General features: G+C 55.7%; 1 long non-coding RNA gene across 1 annotated transcript; it reads right to left on the bottom strand.

Annotated features, from left to right (window-relative positions):
- Nucleotides 1–864: 864 nt before the first annotated feature.
- On the bottom strand, nt 865–3,219 carry LOC144954583 (uncharacterized). Its single transcript, XR_013641280.1, has 3 exons — nt 3,145–3,219; nt 2,323–2,360; nt 865–1,061 (listed from the first exon to the last, which is right to left on the bottom strand). It is a non-coding gene; the product is annotated as an uncharacterized LOC144954583 (long non-coding RNA).
- Nucleotides 3,220–10,294: the final 7,075 nt, after the last annotated feature.

The raw sequence follows: 10,294 nt of genomic DNA, 5'->3' as shown, positions 1-10,294 counted from the left end.
GAGATGTTGACTACCTCGCCTGGTCTACAGGAGGTCGTGGGTTCGATCCTGACCCTGACGACGCCTGCTGCTGTATATTTGTGTGTGGCTAGGAGATGTTGACTACCTCGCCTGGTCTACAGGAGGTCGTGGGTTCGATCCCGACCCTGACGACGCTTGCTGCTGCCTATTTGTGTGTGGCTAGATGTTGACTACCTCGCCTGGTCTACAGGAGGTCGTGAGTTCGATCCTGACCCTGACGACGCTTGCTGCTCCCTATTTGTGTGTGGCTAGGAGATGTTGACTACCTCGCCTGGTCTACAGGAGGTCGTGGGTTCGATTCTGACCCTGATGACGCCTGCTGCTGTCTATTTGTGTGTGGCTGGGAGATGTTGACTACCTCGCCTGGCCTACAGGAGGTCGTGCTATGGGTCTCAAATGATCATGGGTATTTGAGGGTCTGTATGGGACCCTATGAGTATGAGTCTCTAGGGGTCTCTGTGGGTCTGCAGAAAGACGCGTTCAGAGTAATTTGAGCCCCACCTCTATGCTACAGAGTGTAAGTTGTGTGATCTCCCCCTGTTCTACAGAGTGAGTGAGTGGAGTTTGTGTGATCTCCCCCTGTCCTACAGAGTGAGTAGAGTTTGTATGATCTCCCCCTGTTCTACAGAGTGAGTGAGTGGTGTTTGTATGATCTCCCCCTGTTCTACAGAGTGAGTGAGTGGAGTTTGTATGATCTCCCCCTGTTCTATACAGTGAGTAGAGTTTGTATGATCTCCCACCGGTTATACCTCCGGCTTGCGGCGTGCTTTTCCCTGGTCTCGTGACCAGCACGACGCCTTCCGTCCTCGGCACGATGACGCTCTCGATGGCGGCGGTGGTGGCGGTGGTGGCGGTGGTGGCGGTGGTGCTGGCGGTGGTGACGACGGTGACGGTGGTGGTCTCCTTGCAGACCGCCGATTGCTCCACCGCACCACCCGCGACGGGGCAGACGGTGGTGAAGGTGCAGAGGCCAAGTTGGTCAACCTCGGTCGAGATGACGGCGCCCGGCGCGTAGACGCTGCCCTCGTGGCAACAGCCGTCTGTGAATGGCCACCACCGCCACCACCACCACCACAACAACAATTACCACCGCGGGGATTCGCCGTAGCGTCAGATCATCTCCACCACCACCACCGCCACCACAACCATCTTAACCATTTCCAACACCACCACCCCCACAATCACCACCATCTCCACCATCAACTCCACCACCACCACCACCGCCACAACCATCTCAAACATTTTCACCACCGCCACAATCACCACCATCTCCACCATTCACTCCACCACCACCATCTCAACCATCTCCACCACCACCACCTCCACCATCTCAACCACCACCACCACCATCTCCACCATCAACTCCACCTCCGCCAGCGCCACCACCACCACCACAACCATCTCAACCATTTCCAACACCGCCACAATCACCACTATCTCCACCATTAACTCCACCACCACCATCTCAACCACCACCACCACTTCCACCATCTCAACCATCTCCACCACCACCATCTCCACCATCAACTCCACCTCCACCACCGCCACCACCACCACAACCATCTCAACCATTTCCACCACCGCCTACAATCACCACCAACTCCACCATTAACTTCACCACCACCATTTCCACCATTTCAACCAGCACCATCTCTATCACCATTCCCACCACACACGGACAAAGATCCCCCGTGTAGGCTTAACAGACTGCTGGGGCAAGTGCTGTAAGTGAGCACCTATGAAGGCCGGCACGGCACATGAGGGGGTGGGTGGCCAGCGCCACGCCCGGCCGCCTTTGTCTCCCCAGTGGCGATGTTTACTATACACCGCACCAGTTACTCATTTGAGGCTTAGTTGACCTAGGGGAGGCCCAGGACCGGTTCAGATAATCGCCACTGGTGTTGGCCATGAGCAGGAATCGAACTCGGGTCACCAGGTTCGTAGCGCTAAGCGCTGCACCACCGCTCCCCACACGAAGACAAAGATCCCCCGTATAGCCTGCAACAGACTGAAGGGGCAAGTGCTGTTAGCGATTAGCGCCTCTGAAGGTAACCGGCACTGTGGCCGCCTCTGTCTCTCCCACAGTAGCGATGTTTGCTACACTACACCGCTGCAGCGGGTAACTCGTTTAAGGCCGAGCCGACCTAGGGGAGGGTTCAAACGCCCGAACCGCGGGTCACTCCACTAGCCAAATAAAAAACAAATAACATGGCCGCACGCTCAATTCCGTTGCTCTGGTGGTCTCGGCAAGGCTGATGGCTGTGTGTGTGTGCGGTTCTGTGATGAGGCATGCGGCATTACCGGCTTCTTGGCAGTTCAGAGTCCCATTGCTGCAAGTGCTGCACTCATGGACACACACAGAGACAAAGACAATGATCCCCCGTGTAGCCTTAACAGACTGTCGGGGCAAGTGCTGTTAGCAAGCAGCAGCAGCTGCTATGAAGGCTACCGGCACTGTGGCACACACAGAGGGGGTGGGTGACCAGCACCACCGCCTTTGTCTCCCCAGTGGCGATGTTTATTACACACTGCGCCAGGGCTCCCCACGGTGGCTAGGAGATGTTGACTACCTCGTCTGGTACGCAGGAGGTCGTGGGTTCGATCCCAGACCCTGACGCCTGCTGTTGTACTCTCTCTCTCTCATCATCATCACGGAACGAAGGAACAAGTAAACCCGTAAAAACAACGTTTTTCACTATAAATCCTTTATATGCGTGGCATCGGGGCGGCTAGAGTCCTCTCGTCCTCTGTCAGCATTAAACAATTGGTAATTAAATATTTTTAAAAATTTCCCTAAACAGTGTACAATTTTGGGAATTTTTTTTCACGAAAATGCATTGTCACGCACAACGAGTCGATTGGATCATGGGAAGTGGGTTAAAAAACGACCTAAAGATTTGCACGGTCCTAAGCAAGCAAGCGAACTTAATATAAAGGATTTAAAAACGGAACGAAGAACAGACGGAACCACGGAAAAACGGAACGACGGACAGACGCAATGAAGGACAGACGGAACGAAGGACAAACGCAACGAAGGACAAACGCAACGAAGGACTAACGCAACGAAGGACAAACGCAACGAAGGACAAACGGAACGGCAGACGGAGGTGCCGATGCCCTCACCAGACTTCGCAGGAGCCCGCCGGCACGACGCTGCCCCCCGCGGGGACCCGGAGCCCCGCCAGGAGGCAGCTGCACTGCTCCTGGCGCACGCAGCGCATCGCGTTCTCGTCCAGGTAGGGAGCGTGGGCAGGGCAGTGTGGGTAGCAGCCTGGGGGGGCACGGGGGGGGGGGGAGGGGGGGCACAGGGGGAGGGGGGGGAGGGGGGGCACAGGGGGGGGGGGGGGGCACAGGGGGGTGGGAGGGGTGGCAACGGCAGGGGTCAGCGATTGGTCTCCCTGGGGCGAAGTCAAAGGTGCCCCGTGTAGCCTGTAGCTGACTCCGGGTACGGGTAGGTCGTGAGTCACTGGTGAGTAACCGTTTGTCACTCATTTCCCAACGTCTTTTCTCTTCTCACAATTCAAGTTCCTAGAATCAACCCACCCGCGCCTGCAACATGACTTCATCCCAGAGGTCGCAATCGGGTACCCGATACCCGTACCCCCCGGCCGGGTACGGGTAGGGTACGGGTACGGCCGGGTACGGGTACCCGTTTGCGACCCTGGTGCGGCCGGGTACGGGTAAGGAATCAAAACCCGTTTGCAACCTCTGCCGTGAAGTGCCTGCCTAGCGCCCCCACGTGGCCAAACAGAAGCTGCTGCCTGGGCACGTTGTGTGTAGGTGTGGAGGGTGTTCGGGACATCCTCACGCACGAACACCACACAACCACCGGGGGGCGCTGCCGTGTACGCAACCAAATCGAATAACACAGTATAGTAATAGGTTTTACGGGTAGGAACGAAGTGAACCAGCCTACAATAGATTATATCGTCCGTCCGTCCGTCCGATGTCCGATTAGGTGTAGCAACATCGCCCCCAACTGCAAACACTTGGCAGGACCCTACAAAAACCTTTAGACTCAGTGAGGCTTTCCTGGCTAAACAAGTGTAACATTCCCTTATAATTCCCTGAGATAGTTTTGAATTAAAACATTTAAATTCAAAATTAACTCACAGCGGCCTAAAGCCTACAGCTAGGCCTAAAGCCTAGAAATATGCCTCAAACTCTCCCTTCGTATCGTACCCCCGCCATTTCATTTTATTATAGCCATTCATTTGTTCGTTCCTACCAGCCCACCCCGCAGGGACCTGTTTACCCTTTCAACTGGTACAAAAACTGATACCTTTATACAAGGCATCATTGTTTTCAATAACCACAACACAAGCAGTCAACATGCAAACAAAAATAAACAACTCAGATGATGATATGCACATGCACTGTCCTTGAAGTAGATTGGTCCACACCCGGGACAGCTTTTCTTAGAGCCTAGTCTCCATTGGTGTTGGACCAGATGACGCCAAAAGGCGTACAACTCAAAGACAGCGCACTATCAGAGTATTGAGAGCTCTGGTAAGCATTTACACTGAGACCTCCTTTACCAGTGGCAAAATATAATAGTAGGTCTTTACCCTTTCAACTGGTGCAAAACTGACACCTTTATACAAGGCATCATTGTTTGCAATAACCACAACACAAGCAGTCAAAATGCAAACAAAAAGAAACAACTCAGATGATGATAATGATATGCACTGTCCTTGAAGTAGATTGGTCCACACCCGAGACAGCTTTTCTTAGAGCCTAGTCTCCATAGGTGTTGGACCAGATGATGCCAAAAGGCGTACAACTCAAAGACAGCGCACCATCAGAGTATTGAGAGCTCTGGGTAAGCATTTACACTATGAGACCTCCTTTACCAGTGGCAAAATATAGCAATATGTTTTTACCCTTTCAACCGATTACACTGGTCAACAAAAAAACAAATTCTGGCCTGGACTTTTGCAGCTGTTCTAGACTAATTTCAGGGTGCTGATTCTAAATCTGATCTCAGATTTGCTCTATCACATCTCATTTTTATGCTATCGGCATACCCCATTCTCATTGATTTTACCCGAAATTAACTCTGTCACTTATGATTGCAAGTTGTTGCGAGTCAGTGACTGCTTTAGTGTTAAAAGATGGTGCTGTATTTTTAGGATAGTGTGTTTATAATATCGATTTATGTAGATATCCACATTTATTTAATATTTTTCTTCCGCAGTTTTTATTGAAAATGCAATATTTGATATCTCAAAAACCTGACGTGATAGACAAAAACTGATGCCAGATTTGGAATCAGCACCCCAAAATTACCTTTTACCTAATGCCAGAGAAAGTGTGTTGACCAGTCTTATTAAGTGGAGGACACTCTAATCCGATTGGCCCCCAGTAGGATTAGCAGCAAGGGGAGAGGTCAGCCCGAGAAGGGAATGAGTTTCGATTTAAAGCTTTCGTGACTGCAGGGATTCATCTTCTTGGTTCTTTCGGTAAAGTCACGTAAAGGGAAAAAAATAAAAAAAAAAAATAAAACATAATAAAATACAATTCTCACGACGTTTCGGCCACAACGCAAGCAGCCATCCTCAGGTGAAGAAACAGGTCTACACCTACACACACCTAAACCCACCTAAACCTACACACACACACCTACACACACCTACACACACCTACACACACACACCTACACACACCTACATACACCAACACGCACCTACACACACACACCTACACACACCTACACACACCTCAACCCACCTACACACACACACCTAAACCCACCTACACACACCTACACACACCTACACCTACATACACCAACACATACCTACACACACACACACACAACTACACACACACCTAAACCCACCTAAACCCACCTACACACACACCTACACCCTTATTCTTTGTTCTTTGGTTCTTTTCGGTTAAGTCACGTCTAAAAATAAAATAATAAATTAAAATAAAATAACATATTACGACGTTTCGATTGCAACACAAGCAATCATCATCAGGCATAAAAGAAATAGCAACAAAAATCTAACTAGAAAAAACTATAGACAGACATAAAAGCAGACAGACATCACAACGGCACACCTACACCCATCTACACACACCTCCACACACCTACACACACCTAAACCCACCTACACACACCTACACACACCTACACCTACACACACCTACACACACACACACACAACTACACACACACCTAAACCCACCTAAACCCACCTACACACACACCTACACCCATCTACACACACCTCCACACACCCGGGGCCAGGTGTCGAACCCCTCCCTCCCTGTCCTCCCTGTCCTCCCTCTCCTCCCTCCCTCCCGCTCACCTTCCATGGGCGGCAACGCAATGTCCGAGAGGCGGACGCTGCCCCTGCAGGTGAGGGGCAGTGCCCCGCAGGGTCGGTAGTGCCACGAGCAGTCGCGATCTCCGCTGTTGTAGAAGTCGCAGAACACCGCTGGGAGACACACCGGGAGAAGTGGGAGGAGTTAGAAGGGAAGGGGGTTATATAGGGGGAGGAGTCACCGAGGGGGAGGAGTCACGGAGGGGGAGGAGTCACCGAGGGGGAGGAGTCACCGAGGGGGAGGAGTCACCGAGGGGGAGGAGTCACGGAGGGGGGAGGAGTCACTGAGGGGGAGGAGTCACACAGAGACCCATAGACTCATCACACAGAGACCCATAGACTCACCACACAGAGACCCATAGACTCACCACACAGAGACCCATAGACTCACCACACAGAGACCCACAGACTCACTGCACAGAGACTCATAGACTCACACAGACACCCATAGACCCACACAGAGCCCAATAGACTCACTACAGAGATACTCATAGGCTCACACAGACACCCATAGACTCATCACACAGACACCCATAGACTCCCCACACAAATACCCACAGACTCACTGAACAGAGACTCATAGACTTACACAGACACCCATAGACCCACACAGAGCCCAATAGACTCACTACAGAGAGACTCATAGACTCACACAGACACCCATAGACTCATCACACAGACACCCATAGACTCATCACACAGAGACCCATAGACTCACCACACAGAGACCCATAGACTCACCACACAGAGACCCATAGACTCATCACACAGAAACCCATAGACTCACCACACAGAGACCCATAGACTCACCACACAGAGACCCACAGACTCACTGCACAGAGACTCATAGACTCACACAGACACCCATAGACCCACACAGAGCCCAATAGACTCACTACAGAGAGACTCATAGACTCACACAGACACCCATAGACTCACTGCACAGAGACTCATAGACTCACACAGACACCCATAGACCCACACAGAGCCCAATAGACTCACTACAGAGAGACTCATAGACTCACACAGACACCCATAGACTCACTACACAGAGACCCATAAGTGGGGGATCACCCCTACCCGCCCACCCCCCTCCCCCCAGCCCCCCCACTCCCCCCCCCAACCCCCCCTCCCCCCCTTCCCTCCAACCCCCCCCCACCCCCACCCCCCTTCCCGCCCCCACTCCCCCCCCCTTCCCCCAACCCCCCCCCTACTCCCCCCCCTTCCCACCCCCCCACTCCCCCCCCCACCCCCCCACTCCCCCCCTTCCCCCCCATCCCTACTCCACCCCCTTCCAACTCCCCCACACTCCCCCCCCAACCCCCTTCCCCACCCCCCCCACTCCCCCCCCCCTCCCCCAACCCCCCACTCCCCAACCCCCCCCACTCCCCCCATTCCCCCCCCCCCACCCCCAAATCCCTCCACTCACGACAGCGGTCGGGTGTCCTCCACTTGATGCACACTCCTCCCCCCCCCCTTACCCCCCCAACCCCCCCCACCCCCTTACCCCCCCCCCCACTCCCGCCCCCACCCACTCCCCTCCACTCCCCCCCCCCAACTCCCCCCCACTCTCCCCCCCCCCTACTCCTCCCACTCACGACAGCGATCTGGTGTCCTCCACTTGACGCACACTCCTTCCCTAACCCCCCCCCACTCCCCCCCCCACCCACTCCCCCCCCCCCACTCCCCCCCCATTCCCCCCCCCACTCCCGCCCCCACCCCCCCCCCCCACTCCCCCCCCCAACTCCCCCCCCCAACTCCCCCCCCACTCCCCCCCCCACCCCCACTCCCCCCACTCACGACAGCGATCTGGTATCCTCCACTTGACACACACTCCTTTCCTAACCCCCCCCACTCCCCCCCCCCTTCCCCCCCCCACTCCCTCCCCCCCACTCCCTCCCCCCACTCCCCCTCCCCCCACTCACGACAGCGATCTGGTGTCCGCCACTTGACACAGACTCCGGCCGCGTTGCAGGCCTGTGCGTAGGCGGCCACGGCGGTGCAGAAGCACTCGCAGTCTCCGCCCCCGTCACAGGCACACGAGTCGCGCACGCACGCCTCGAAGTAGGGGGCACGGTCCACCTGGTGGGGGGGGTCAGGGTTAGAGACGGGGTCAGGGTGAGGGTCAGGGTGAGAGGCTGGGTGAGGGTGAGGGTTAGAGGCTGGGAGAGGGTGAGGGTTAGAGGCTGGGAGAGGGTGAGAGGCTGGGTGAGGGTGAGGGTTAGAGGCTGGATGAGGGTTAGAGGCTGGGTGAGGGTCACGGTTAGAGGCTGGGTGAGGGTCAGGGTGAGGGTGAGAGGCTGGGTCAGGGTGAGGGTGAGAGGCTGGATGAGGGCTAGAGACTGGGTGAGGGGTAGAGACTGGGTGAGGGATAGAGACTGGGTGAGGGTGAGAGGCTGGGTGAGGGTGAGAGGCTGGGTGAGTGTTAGAGACCAGGTCAGGGTTAGAGACTGGGTCAGAGTTAGAGGCTGGGTGATGGTGAGGTTGAGGGTGAGAGGCTGGGTGAGGGGTAGAGGCTGGGTGAGGGTTAGAGACGGGGTCAGGTTTAGAGGCTGGGTGATGGTGAGGTTGAGGGTGAGAGGCTGGGTGAGGGGTAGAGGCTGGGTGAGGGGTAAAGGCTGGGTGAGGGGTGAGAGGCTGGGTGAGGGTTAGAGACTGGGTGAGGGGTAGAGGCTGGGTGAGGGTGAGAGGCTGGGTGAGGGTGAGAGGCTGTGTGAGGGGGTAGAGGCTGGGTGAGGGTTAGAGACTGGGTGAGGGTGAGAGGCTGTGTGAGTGTTAGACACCGGGGCAGGGTGAGAGGCTGGGTGAAGGTGAGAGGCTGGGTGAGGGTTAGAGACTGGGTGAGGGTGAGGGTTAGAGACTAGGTCAGGGTTAGAGACTGGGTGAGGGTTAGAGGCTGGGTGAGGGTGAGAGGCTGGGTGAGGGTGAGGGTGAGAGGCTGGGTGAGGGGTAGAGGCTAGGTGAGGGTTAGAGACGGGGTCAGGGTGAGGGTGAGAGGCTAGGTGAGGGTGAGAGACGGGGTCAGGGTGAGGGTCAGGGTGAGAGGCTGGGTGAGGGTGAGGGTTAGAGACTGGGTGAGGGGTAGAGGCTGGTGAGGGTGAGAGGCTGGGTGAGGGTGAGAGGCTGGGTGAGGGTTAGAGACTGGGTGAGGATTAGAGGCTGGGTGAGGGTTAGAGGCTGGGTGAGGGTGAGAGGCTGGGTGAGGGTGAGAGGCTGGGTGAGTGTTAGAGACCAGGTCAGGGTTAGAGACTGGGTCAGGGTTAGAGGCTGGGTGATGGTGAGGTTGAGGGTGAGAGGCTGGGTGAGGGGTAGAGGCTGGGTGAGGGTTAGAGACTGGGTGAGGGTTAGAGACTGGGTGAGGGGTAGAGGCTGGGTGAGGGTTAGAGACTGGGTGAGGGTTAGAGACTGGGTGAGGGTGAGAGGCTGTGTGAGTGTTAGACACCGGGGCAGGGTGAGAGGCTGGGTGAGGGTGAGAGGCTGGGTGAGGGTTAGAGACTGGGTGAGGGTGAGGGTTAGAGACTAGGTCAGGGTTAGAGACTGGGTGAGGGTTAGAGGCTGGGTGAGGGTGAGAGGCTGGGTGAGGGTGAGGGTCAGGGTGAGAGGCTGGGTGAGGGGTAGAGGCTAGGTGAGGGTTAGAGACGGGGTCAGGGTGAGGGTCAGGGTGAGAGGCTGGGTGAGGGTGAGGATTAGAGGCTGGGTGAGGGTTAGAGGCTGGGTGAGGATGAGAGGCTGGGTGAGGTGAGAGGCTGGGTGAGGGTGAGAGACTGGGTCAGGGTTAGAGACTGGGTGAGGGTTAGAGGCTGGGTGAGGGTGAGGGTGAGAGGCTGGGTGAGGGTGAGGGTCAGGGTGAGAGGCTGGGTGAGGGGTAGAGGCTAGGTGAGGGTTAGAGACGGGGTCAGGGTGAGGGTCAGGGTGAGAGGCTGGGTGAGGGTGAGGAT

This window comes from Lampetra fluviatilis, unplaced genomic scaffold (assembly GCF_964198595.1).
Source record: "Lampetra fluviatilis unplaced genomic scaffold, kcLamFluv1.1 SCAFFOLD_1157, whole genome shotgun sequence".
Lineage (NCBI taxonomy): Eukaryota > Metazoa > Chordata > Hyperoartia > Petromyzontiformes > Petromyzontidae > Lampetra > Lampetra fluviatilis.
Note: the sequence above shows the minus strand (reverse complement) of the source record. Positions and strands in the feature narration are given on the sequence as shown.